Here is a 13,424-nt window from a genome sequence, read left to right as displayed (position 1 = left end):
CCTCCTCCGTATCACAACCTGTAAGTGTTATTATTAATTTTTGCTTTTATATTTTATGTAGCATGCTTAATAATTATTTAGTTTGTTGTGTAAGCACCGTTTAGCTTCTAGGTCTTCAATGACAATTGTATTGAGATATGTGAAGTGTTTGTCGTTGTTTTCGGAGTTGTCTAAAGAATAGAGTAATACCTCGTAGTAACGTAACTGCATTTTTTTTTTTTGTAAAAACGTTATGTTTATGCATCGGGCTAATGCAAACAAAGACTGATTGTGCTTTTACAATATGAACTCTGGGCTATGCTCGCTAACATAACATTAAATTCTTTATCTTATTTTTCGTTTTTTACTACAAACTATAAAGCAGTGTACTATAATCATTATTATAATACAATTTAATTGATAAAAGCATCATTGCACTCCGTGTTAAAAATAAGTATTATCTCTGTAAACACTGCTGGGTCATCTGACCAATCAACGCAGATTAGCGTCGCGCAAAGGAGGGGTTTGAAAAACGAGTCGTTGAACGATTCATTTGGGAGTCGGTGAGCAAATCAGGTAAAAATAAATGCATATTATACGAAAACAAAAGTGTTTTTTGTCATTGCATGCATGTAAAACTGTTGTTGGGGACTCCCACAACAACATTAGGAACATTTTAAATGTCATAATAGGTGCCCTTTAACTATTATTTTACATAATGTAAAGATAATCTAAAGTGAATAGTTCTTCATAATGAACAAAGAGGGGGAGGGGGACACATCACTTTTTATTTATTTCCATACAAGAGCAAAAAAGCTCATCATGCAGGCCAACAATTAATGAATAGCTTAAATGTCATGATATTGGGGCTTGAAGGGAACTTGACAGGGAAGCAGAGCTAAAGCACATCATAGCTGAAATAGGACTGTCTTTCTCTCTGTAGAGCCCAGACACCCCAGGGTTCAAACTTAATTCACTATGTAAGGTACTCAATCCTCGCTCTTAACAACCTCTCTGCCAGCCTGTCCCATCTGGAGGCCACGGTGGGAGGCTCCACCCAGACGGACAACCTCCCCCCTTATTCTGCCCCTTCTCCTCAGCAGCCCAAATATTAAATTAAAAATTAGGGCCTTTTGTCGCCTTGTTAGGGGTCTGCTGAAGGATGGTAATTGAGCCTTTACCTGCTGGGTTGATCTGGGCGCATGCTGAACGGAGGGGCAGGCTTTTTGGAGACCACCCCTTCCAACCCTGACTCGCTCAGAGCAATTGGTTAAAGAAGGGGTTTTCAAACTTTTGAAGCCAATAGTTTATGCTTTAACGTATATAAACCAGTCTTTAGAAAGCAAAATAAAAATGTATCGAAGCAAAGTCTTAAATTTAACAGTGAAATTTTCCACTGACCCCCTAGCGGCGCTTCACACTTTGAATGGTAGCCAGCAAATCTCCACCAATTAAGACCATATTATAGCAATTTCACATTTAAAGTGACATATGTTAGCTAATGACCCATAGATATGCTGTTATAAGATGGCCTAATTGTTATAACAAAACTGCTGTGCACTGCTGATACAGAACAAGATCTAAGTCGAAGATACTCTCAAATTCCAAAAACACATCAAAAATACCTGGAGCACATCAATATACATGTTTGGATATGTAAATAAACACCCTGGAATGAATAAATTATCATTCCTAATGTATGTGCGAACATGGCAGGCGAGCGAGGGGGACTGGCCCTTTAAAGCGGTCGCCCGTATTCAAAGCAGGCTGATTTTACTCGGCTCCCAGATAAGAGGTTTGAAAAACAGGAGCCCAATTCCCATTATCTGCTTCCCTTATTGTCTGCATTAACCTTCCCCATGGTAACTTGTTCTTCGTAATGCTACACTTGTCTAGCCGCAACACATCAGCACGGCAAGCCAATTGTGTCATGCAAATGAATCCGGGCCCTATTGTACACCCTGTGAGAGAGCAACGGTTTATCAGGAACATGTCTGCCTGAGCAGCGCAGGATTGTCTCCTCTTACTGGCAGGCTGGGGGGCTTCTGCTTTATTTACAGCTCAATGGTCATCCTTAGAGCTCAAGACAAGCGCGCGCGCACACACACACACACACACACACACACACGCGCTCAAAGATAATGCATACTTCTGCTGTCCAATTTGGTCATTTTCTTTTTTAATTGTTACTGTGCTGTGGCTTCTGTGGGAAGGGGGGACATATTCACGGTTTTGTTTTTCTCCTTTCATGGTTCTTTTTTTTAAACTCTGGTGTAACTGTTGAAAAGCTTTTCAAAAAAAGACAGCTCCGTGCATTTCAGAAATGTCTCTAATCCGCCAGCACTGTCGACAGAGATTGTGTGTGTGTGTGTGTGTGTGTGTGTGTGTGTGTGTGTGTGTGTGTGTGTGTGTGTGTGTGTGTGTGTGTGTGCTGTACAGAACAGCTCCACCAAACTTAGCTTCTCCCCTCCGCTGCCAATGCCTCAGGTCTGCTCTCTGGAAAATAAAATAGTATTTATGAATAATATTTAAAAAATATATATAAATACTTTTTACACAAATATTAACTTTTTCATTGGGGTTGGGAAGAAGTAGTGAAATTCAGACTGGCACTTGCCCCCTTCTGAGCCCAATGAATTCTGAAGAAAAAGTAAAAAAAGTGGACTTTTAATGCAAATGATATACTTTACTTAAATTGCATGTGCCTTTGTAATCTTTAATCAAAACAACTTCCCCTCTCTCTTCTTAATGACATCCCTTCTCTGATGACATGTTTACTGGCATGATGAGGGCGGGACAACCTGTCACTCCAACGCTATCTCACAACCATTTCGTACGAGTGAGTAGGAGGGATAATTCGTAAGAATTCACTCGTACGATTTGTCTAAACCCCAGTGATGGGTACAGTAGTTTTAGGGGCGGGGTCAGGGGTAGGTCATTCGTACGAATTAGGCAACTCGGAAAATATGTACGATTTAGCAAAAATCGTACAAATTCGTACGAGTGAGGTCGTAAAAAATTAGTCACCTCGTAAAATACGTACGAATTGCCGTGAGATCGGGTTGCTCACTCACATGCACAGCAACAGCAATAAATAATATAACATAATACATGTAAGTTCATATTTTTTTCTATGGTCACTGCAAATATTATTTCAAAGTGGTCACTAAATGAGTCAGAACCATCACCGGTGCAATCGCTGCCCCCTTTTTCTCACAAAAAAATAAATAAACAAATGTATTGTGCTCTAGAAGATGTATGTGATGCGCTGTAGAAGATCTATGTGATGCTATGACGGATATTGCTCTTGTGTCCTTTATACCTCTCACAGACGTCCTGAGGGATATGCAGATATTAAACAGCCAACACAAGCAAACAAGAACATGCATAATAAGGCTCATAAACTTCTATTCTCATGCCGGATGAAGGCTGCGTGTAGAAAACGGCCTTAGCGGCATCTCCTCTGAAAGCCACGCAAACATAAGCTTTTGTTTGTTTGTGTTTGCATCTCTGTGTGCATCCACGTCTCATATTCCATGCGTTACATCCATGCGTCTCGGTCCCTCCTGCTCACCCTACTACAACAACCATCCTCTCCCCTCATTCATTTCAGTTCTCCTCCCATTTTTATTCGTCTTTTTTTTATTTAATTTATGCTCAGCATACTAAGCACTCAATACTGGCAGTGTCTGCAGTGGCTGAGATAGCTGTTAATGAGAAGAGGTCCCCCTTTATCTTCTTTATTCTGCCACTATTATCTGCATGCAGTCTATAAGCGCGCAGTTACCTTACTGGCCGATAACACCCAAGAGGCAAACGCCGCTGATGAGCTTTCTATACAGTGGAGCCCGCACAATACCTCTATCGGAGGAGCAGACCTCAGGAAAAAAGGGAAGGGGAGAGGGTAGAGCAAAGAGAGAGACAGAAAAACCCCTAAACCCATGTGACAGACAAGCAGGGCCGGCTCGTGCTGAATATCCAGTGAATTTACAACCCGGGCCCCCTTGAAACACGGCTTCTCGCACGCCTGATTCTCTCCCAGCTGCTGCAGTTTCTTATCTCCCCTCTTCCTCTTCTGCCTCAGAGATAACAGTAATTCTTCTCTATGCTGTATTTTCAACCCTCCGGACCCCCAATCCCAGCCCCCCATGCTCCCGACGCACCCCCACCCCCCAATCAACTTACACCAATCTCACTCCTCAACCAAACCCCGTCAAACACAGACGCACGTACGAGCAGGCACTCACACACCAGCAGAGAAACCTCAGTGCGGGATGCAGCAAACGTCTTTCTGCTCAGTCTAGATAAAGGGTTAAAGACTACAGTCGGCCTGCCGCTTTGTGAGATGAGGGGAACGTAAAAAAGAAAGAAGGGATGGAAAAAAAAGGGGGACGAAGAAATCAAGTATTCAAGTAGAGATTTTTTTATCAGTTGTACGCCATATAAAACAGTCATTTTTGCCTCTTTCACTTACTTTTTTTCATGAATGTGGCTGCAGCCTGGAGTGTTGAAGCTAGATAAAAGAATTAGCGGTTGCACAGAGGGGCCGGGGCGCTAAGTACAGCCACGAATTAGAATGTCTATCTCTGTCGCTCTTGGCTCATCCTCTCTAGCCAGCCTGGCTCCGAGCTCGTAAACAATTTAATCTTTTCACTACAGTTTGGGGGGAAAAAGGAGAACGCGGAGAAGAAGGGAGAAAAAAAAACAAGACGTGGACATTACTTCTCTGCTCTCTGTTTCTCTCTCTTACCTCTTCCTCTCAGTGGCTTCTGCTTTAAACAAGAAAACTGACGCAAACATTTGTAAGGCGCTTGAAGATTGAATCTTATTTCTTTTTTTTCCCGTCCCCGCCATCGTCTTCTCTCCGGCTCTCCCTCCCTCCCTCACGTTCTCATCCAGTGTCCTGAAATTTAAGATGTAGTGCTGCTTCAGCTCTGGGGCCCATTTTAGAGATGTAATGTAATTCATAGCCTATCATATACCAGGAGCCACTCACAGACAGGCTGTTCTGCGGCTCCCTCAGTGCAAGTTTCGCTGCAATGAGAGCACAGGCTCCTATATATCTCAAACCATAATAACCATCTATGAAACGGCAAACTTCTGTAGTCCATTCAGGTCACCTGATGGTGTCATTTTCTCACTTTAAAGCTGTAATGTACGAGGTAAATATGTGGTAGTTGACGTGCGCCCCAACAGGTGAGGAATTTTAGGCGACACCATGACAACAACCACTTCCACTTTCTAGAAAGACAAGCTACTACCCTGGAAAATAATGAATTAAAATAGAAATGTTTTTTTCCATTTGAATAAATGAATACACACTTTTCTTTCTCACTTTATCTAAGAAAGATATTATTAATAAATGTGGTCCATATGATAAGTTTAACAAAAAACGCTATTTGCTCTCATTGTATGGTGAAATTTAAATACCTCAAAAGTTCAAGTATGAAATATCACTTCTGAGCAAATAAACGTATTCTAATTTGAAAGAAACTTTCCAAGCATACCCGATTGTATACTTGGAATGTATACAAGTATAAATGCTTGTATTATATATCTTAAACCTTGCAACATAATATTTAATGAAATCATAGAAATCAGTGTCCTATTGAGTATGACAATGTCCGTGTCCATCCACATATTTTCATCTTGTATGAAAAAAAAGATTATCAGAGTCAACCAATTAACTGTACAAAAGAAAAAACATATTCAAATGAATGAAGACATATGTATATGCCGATTTGAGCTGAATGAATGGTCACCTAAGTGGAAAAAGATTAAATTGATCCAAAGCCCATTTAGCATGTCCCAAACTAATTTATAGTCTAAAGGATCCATTACCTCATGTCATTTCCATAACCATGATAAAACCATCTTGATTAGGTGATGAAAAAAAAACAGCATCTTTAGATCCTTCCACACAACAGGCTACAGGACAAAAGACCAGGCAGGACCACTGAAAGCACTATATGGTCTTACAGAGGTGAGTCAGGGGAGGTCAGACTCTCCCAGCAGGCTCTGGACTGGACATGGTCATGGGGGCATGAGGGCAGGATAAAGTGGCAGATTGAGGGGAAGAACAGCACTAAAGCTGGCAGAGCTTCCACACCATTGTCCAACTTATATCATCTCACTCCGTTCCACAATCACACCACCTCCTGCCCCCCTAGGCAAATCAGTAATGTTTGCTTCCTTGTCTGTTTTCCTGCTTTATTTTTCCTTTTCATCTCTATTTGTGCACTCCTAAAGCTGTTATTGGAGAGAGCAGGAGTATTCAGGTCAGTGATGGAAACCGCAGAGAATGCGATTTTACCTCCCCCGCTGGCTGGACATGTAGTGGATGACAATCTGGGAGGGGCAGGAGGAGATGGTGTGGGAATGAGAGGAGCAGAAAGGAACATAATGAGTTTTAATAGAGAGTAACATTGTGAAAACAAGCACATTTATCCTCAAGTTAGACAATGTAATTTCTAAACCACTATCCTCACCAAACAGAACAGTTTGAACCGAAATGTTTTTCAAACAGGTTTCCAGACCCCTTCATCTTTCGTTGGTCACACAAACAGACAGAACCGCCCCCAAACTCGCACCATTGGTTGAGCCAGTGTTGCCGTCTCAGGCTGGTCATATTTTCGTAAACAGTTATGATACCACCACAGAACAACACTGATTACACTTTTTGTGTGAAAATCAACCAACAAATGGATAATTTACAGTTTCCACAGCACATTAAAATATGAAAGGATAACGTATTTTAAGTAATTAATGTTTTTGTGGTGATTTAGGTCACTAACTGGCATTCATAAAAGAAAGAAAATTTACTCACCATCATGTCGTTCCAAAACTGACTTCTGTGGAGCACAAAATATAATATTTTATAAAATGTTTCAGCATTTTTTGTGCCAACAATGAAAGTCAATGGGGTCTAATGTTGTGTGTCTATTGTGACCTTCTAAAAAGAAAGTCATACAGATTTAGAACAACATGAGGGAAAGCAAATGATGACAGAATTTTAAATTGAGTGAGCGATGCCTTTAACAATCATTGACCGGTCATTTCAAGCTCACCCACAAATGTCTTGAGTCAGGTAGATGTGAGTGTCTCAAAACAAAAGCCCCGAGAGGAGTCAAAGTGCGTTACAAAATGAGGCCAAATCAGGGAGCCCTTCTCGTGTGCCGCCCTGGTGCCCTGGAGGTGAGAGGTTAACCATGGCAGCGGACCGGCGGCTCATCACTGGGATAATGAAGCTGGCCGACCAGGCTGACTGACTGTCGGGACAGGTGGCGTTAAACCTGCTAAGATCCCATCTCCAAGGTCAGCCCTTTCCACCCAATCTCACTGGTTGCTGATGAAAGCCCGATTTAAGGAAAAGAGAGGACGAGGGTGGCGGGTGAGGTGGGGGCACCTCGTCGCCACAGTGGATAAGACTCAATTTGAGAAGCCTGTAGAGGGAAATGACTGTTTTTGGCCCCCATCATGTTATACAGCGAGGGCAGTTTACTGTGCTGTTTGCTAGGGGGGTGCAATTTTACAGCCCTTTCTGCGGCGGGATTTACTGGATGTGCAGTTAATAGTTTATATAGTTGACTCGGAGCAGCAGGGATTAAAGATAGAGGGTTGTTGGGTGCAGTGGCACGGGGAAGACATTTATCCACAGCGAGCCCAGGCCTCTTACTGCACTGTCTGGCCCACTGACCTTGGGTTGGGCCGCTACTGGGACTCCACAGCCCAGTGGCTATCATAAAGGGCTCTGCGTCTGATTGTGTAAACGTTTTGATGGTTATATAGGCCTCTTCTGCTCTAATATGCTGTAGTCTCTGATTTCTAACCCATTTTGCTGTCCTGTTTTTAGTCTCACTCAACAATCGCGACACTCAAGGCCTCCTGGCTTTTTAAAGGTGTGTTCAAAACTAAGACTGACATAATGCAGCATGGCATAACGATGATTACCACAGATTGCTTTGGTTCATTTAATGTGGTTTATTCAAACAAAAAAATCGGGGTTACAGTAAGGCTCTTACAATGGGGCCAATTTTTGGAGAAGCAGAAATGCAAAGCTTATAATTTTACAAAGAACTTATATTAATTATTTAGTTAAAATTATTATTGTTTCAGCAGCAAAGTTGTTTAAATACGTCATTTTGGGGTTTATGAGATGCCATGGCAACAAATTAGTAAAATTGTATATAATTTACACAGAAAAGGTTAGCAAGTGAAAGGTTAGCAAGTGATGTATATTGTTTATGTCTTGTGGTTCTATTTCTGAAACAGTGAGTATTTTAACATTTACAAAAATAGCAGGACACTTGAACATGTATTGATTCATTAGTTTGGACTTGTTTTAGAGGAGGAACAAGAGGAATTTTTTTGTTTGTGATGATCAACATTATGCCACAAATGGAGTCGATTCAGCTTACCTTGCACTGAACCCGGATTATTCCTTTAACATGAGCACTCCTGTCCTTTGATCCTGTCCCCCCTCTGCATGTGGTCTGTGACAGAGTAAAAAAAGAAAAAAAGTGAGCGCTTGTTCACTAGTGATACCTCAGTGTCACTGACCCCTGGCAATGCTGTTTAACTTCACGGCTTGGCTGAAAATTAAATCGAGCCTCCCTTCCCATCTGAAGCTGGCCTGTTTGTGAGGTCTCTGTGTGCCTTTGTGTGCAAACAACCTTCTCACACCCAATCGCCATACCTTCAACATCGCCCCACCAGCTGGACCAAATGCAAGCCAGCTCTCCTGTCCTCACACACCTGCTCAGAGGCCCTCGCGTCCAGACGCGCAACCGTCCCAACAGCCCAGAGCTTCACAGAGCCTCGCCGCCATTGACAAGTTACAGGGACTTCTCGGTTGGACAATGAAATTCCCAGCAACATGACAAGAATGCGCCAACACAATGCTTGTTCATGGCAAGTAGCTGATGGGGTAAACAGACTACAGGAGGCACATTTGTGAGGAGAGCTGATTACAGCTCGCCAAGCTTCAAGACACACTTCACACCATTGTTCCATTCTGTTTATTGAGAAGAACCTCACAATATCAAAGGAAAAGGAATATAAACAACATCTGTGCCACAGTAAATAGGAAAACATAAAACATATGTTTATCCTGGAGAGTAGCTGAGGTGTTGTTTGTTTCTGGAGCTTGTGAGAGAAACGGACGAATTTGATCACTTGAATGGACAGTTCAAAGGAAGAAGCATATTCTAGAGCCAGTTCTCTGTTTTTGGCATGGTAATGGAAATATTACAATGTTAATATGTTTGGTTTTGGCAGAATAGATCTGCTACGCTGCTGTTGATTATTGCTGCTAATGCAGAGCATGTATGGAACTTGATACTGCCAATACATGCTGCTATGAGCAAGTAAGACATGCTGCTGTACAATAGCATTAGAGGTGTCGTGCCCCCTCAGATTTTTGAGCCAAATAAATTTAAATGCATCTTCCAAAAGACAAAAGTTAATATTTTTCCATTTGGTAACTAACCCTGAAATGTACATTCACACCAGTGTAATTAAAACGTTCAGTGTCACACTATCAACTGCTAAATTCAAATATATATTTGCACTTTGGCTGGCGCCAAAACATTTCTGACATTTAAATACAGATAAGTACTACCAACATTTGTAAGTACTAGCAAAACATTTATAATTTGTATGCACCGATGTCTATAGAAGCAGCAATAATAATCCTTTCAAATATAAATTATTTTTATTTTATTCAAATATAATAGTATATAGTCTACTTTACATTGTGTAGGTATTTATAAAGTTTACTCTAATCTTAGTATATTGTAGGTACAAAATCACCTAGTGCCCCAAATTAAGGGAATTTCTCAGTTGTGCAGCTAAAATGTCACAATTTTAGAGTTTTCGCTTTTACAAAATATAAATCTTTATGACTTTAACTGATTGTGATCGACTAAACTCAGCATTCGGGAGGCATGGAGGATGCTGGTTTGAAGGTCTTCAAATAACTCTAATTCACAAAGTGCGCTGCCAAACGGCGAGATAACTTGCGGTGCCAGTGCTTTTATACTTTAAATGTATTTGTTTACAAGTTGCATGACTAAATGACTTCTTAACATTCTGGAATACCGACAGTAAATGTGTTAATAATGTATGTTCTCGGATATGATGATTATTACAGTGAAAGCTTAAGTTAAATTATATAAGAGTTATTTTTATTTTGGGTTAGTGAAAAATATTTAAGCTTTTAACCTGAATATATTTGATTACATCAAGTATCAACAAAAGTTTTTTTAAGGGTTACATCAGGCAGAAATGCTCCTTGAGATAACCGCGCAAATACAGTATTCACATTTTACAGTGCAAGTCAACAAATACAGTGGAGTTTTGCATTCACATGAAAGTCCACAGTCTTAAGTTACCTGTGCTGAGGACATTTTATATTTTATCTTTCTCTTTTACAGTTGTGTATTACAACTGAAATATGGCTAGTAGAGCATGCAGGGTGTGTGAAGGATCTTTTTGTTGTTGTTGTTTTAGAGGACCAGCAGAGCGAGGACAGCCCTAAACAAACAGACCTGCGGGAAGTAGGAGAGGCAGAAAGACCCAACACAGAACCACAGTGCTATCTCACAGGTAGCAACATCTAAATGGCCACATGAACCATTAAAAACAATTGACCGCTAACGTTAAAAGCAGACAAAAAAAGAGAGAGGGAGAGAGAGAGAGAGAGAGAGAGAGAGAGAGAGAGAGAGAGAGAGAGAGAGAGAGAGAGAGAGAGAGAGAGAGGTAAAATGTATGATTTTGAAGAGGCATAATAAGAGGGTGAGATTCAGAAGGTAAAACTACTCCACTCCAGTGAACAGCCCAGACTCTTGTGCAATTATAACCAATGTTCCAAAAGGAATGGGGGAGAAGAAAATTTGACCCACTTAAATACAGTCAACAAAAACTAGCTTCACTACCTTTGTGTTGTTTTGCTTTCTCCCATGCAGTCTGTCTTGCTTTTGTGAGAGAAAGAAAAGGTTAGAGAGAAATGATTGTTGTGCGATGTTTACGGTGGCCAAATAGCAGACAAAATTATGCTGTCAGGGACACATCCAGCTCGGATGAGGAGGACACAATTTAACATTTTCACTGTTGAACACCTTTAATGACTCATAATGCAAAAGGTGTGGCTATTCCTATTAAACGTAAAGCTGAATCAATAAGAAGCATAATTGGAGTTGTTAGAGCAAATTATAACACCGCTATTATGTATCAGTGCGCTATCTCTGTGTAAACTGTTATTACAGACTTTTTTAATGTTGGGATTCGGTAGGGGGAGTGTTACATGTGATGGTTACCACTATCTGCTATAATCGTCACTGGCTTTATTGACTGTGATTTCATTCTCATCTTTTGTGTACTCTATAATTTCCTGCACCTCAACCAATCTCAAAACATGGATTGCTCGTTTCTGTTGTTGTTTATAGATATAACGTAACAGGAGGCAGTTGTTAACCTCAACTCTACACATTCGATGCTATGTTTCGGAGTATTGACTGATTTTGTACACAACTGGTTGAAAGAGAGGATCCTTTCCCACTACATTTATACGTCTTCGACAGACAAATTGCTCTGTGAGCCTGACAGACCCTAATGTACTGAAGTGGTAACCCTTGTCAGCTGCTTAGACAGATAAATATGTGCCTTTGACTTCATATATGACAATGGCAGTGTCAAAGCTACAAACGGATAAACAAATAATAACTCACTAGGAAATGGTGGGGGTGACAATACCCTTTTACCATCTCTCAGAAAGATGAAATGATCCAGAAATATGGCGGTGAGCAAAGACTGGTTTAAGACAAAAGACAAATATAGTGCTTAACCATGTAGAGGATGCACTCTGTGTCTCGGTGGCCATTCAACCCCAACATCCTCATCAAGAAAATTCAGAACAGGAAAAGCCAAGAAACTGCTCCTCTAGGAACCGTGTAGGAACCTCTAGGAAACACACCAGTTACAAAAATGAGGAATAAAATAATAAATAGATTTTTTTATACAAATAAAATATTAAAATATATATATATAAAACAAAACAAAGCAAACCACAACTGATATAACAGCCAATGAAACAAACCGTCTGACTGGATTTTTACATATTCAAAAATAGGGTTCTTCAGTAGTGCAGATAGATAGATAGATAGATAGATAGATAGATAGATAGATAGATAGATAGATAGATAGATAGATAGATAGATAGATAGATAGATAGATAGATAGATAGATAGATAGATAGATAGATAGATAGATAGATAGATAGATAGATAGATAGATAGATAGATAGATAGATAGATAGATAGATAGATAGATAGATAGATAGATAGATAGATAGATAGATAGATAGATAGATAGATAGATAGATAGAGAGAACATTTTAGTATATTTGGTTTGGTCCATATGAGATGTCATCTGATTGAAGGAATATAAGAACAGGAAAAATTCTAAATAAAGCTATCAATTACTTGAAACCCCCGGTCGTTCACATTAAATTAAATTAAAAATAAATAAATACAAAATAATTTGAACTTGTATTTAAGCACTAAACAGCAAGCCCGCATGAGCATGGACAATCAGCTGAGCGTGTCTTGGAAATCATGCGCTCGGCAGTGAACGGGCAGCTGTGGGGGCCTCTGGGGGAGACAGTGATTGGGGAAATATGTGATGACAGGAATATCAAATATTGTCAAACTAATTAACTTCTTAAGATCAGGTAAAATCTCAATTCTTCGCTGTGGAAAAGGGATAGCATGCAGAATGGGATTACCGCTTTGCACGCTGATGAGATGAAATTGAATGGTCCTGGGGCAGCATGACATGTTCCGTAAGGAGATGTATTTTCACATTAAGCAGATAACAGTGACTGTGTCCTAGATTACCTACAATATGCCTGCAACAGGGGGAGAGTAATGTACATCTGTAATGGAGGCTAATTGTGTTGTGTGGCACCCTGTCTCTGTTCATTTAAAAATGCTTTGATAAGAAAAGACAATGAGCCCAGGAGCCTTTCAGACAATAAAGGAAGAGTGAACTTCTCATTTTTGCTTGTTTTTGATGTTCAAACTTTACCCTACAAAGTGTAATCCTGCCTCGGGGTAATAGCCACAGTTAGCATAACTGTCATCTGCACTTTAATCTGTTCAGTTTTAAAGGTAGGGTATGGGCCATTTTCTTTTTAAACACTTTTTTGTTATTCTGGTTGAAACTCTCTTCTCATCCTGATAGCAATCAATAATAGAAGTGGTCTAAATATTAAAAAATGTACATACGTATATCTTAAGTGGAAGTCTCAGAACCAAAAAAAAATGTTTGTCTAATCATTGCATTCAGTCCGGATGACGAGTGAAGCTAAGTTTGATCCATCCTTTTAGCAGCACAGGTGTCATATTATTGGCATTAGATAATTAACTTTGTATTTTGGTGAAGCCAAA

The 13,424-nt window shown here is 40.2% G+C and overlaps 1 protein-coding gene across 5 annotated transcripts in view; it reads right to left on the bottom strand.

Moving 5' to 3' along the window:
- Window positions 1-2,132: 2,132 nt before the first annotated feature.
- The window catches only part of dhrs13a.3 (dehydrogenase/reductase (SDR family) member 13a, duplicate 3), an 87,807-nt gene continuing 76,515 nt past the window's right edge, over window positions 2,133-13,424 (bottom strand). Inside the window, exons 6-8 of one of the 5 annotated variants that reach the window (XR_013797468.1) lie at window positions 8,397-8,471; window positions 6,806-6,830; window positions 2,161-2,475 (exon numbers count right to left, since the gene is read on the bottom strand). The gene's annotated coding sequence lies outside the window, so the exon portion shown is untranslated. Of the gene's footprint in view, window positions 2,476-5,309; window positions 6,328-6,805; window positions 6,831-8,396; window positions 8,472-13,424 lie in introns of those variants that run through there. The other 4 variants (XR_013797469.1, XR_013797467.1, XR_013797470.1 and 1 more) reach the window with 4 other exon arrangements.

This window comes from Phoxinus phoxinus (assembly GCF_949152265.1).
Source record: "Phoxinus phoxinus genome assembly, chromosome: 4".
NCBI lineage: Eukaryota > Metazoa > Chordata > Actinopteri > Cypriniformes > Leuciscidae > Phoxinus > Phoxinus phoxinus.
Note: the sequence above shows the minus strand (reverse complement) of the source record. Positions and strands in the feature narration are given on the sequence as shown.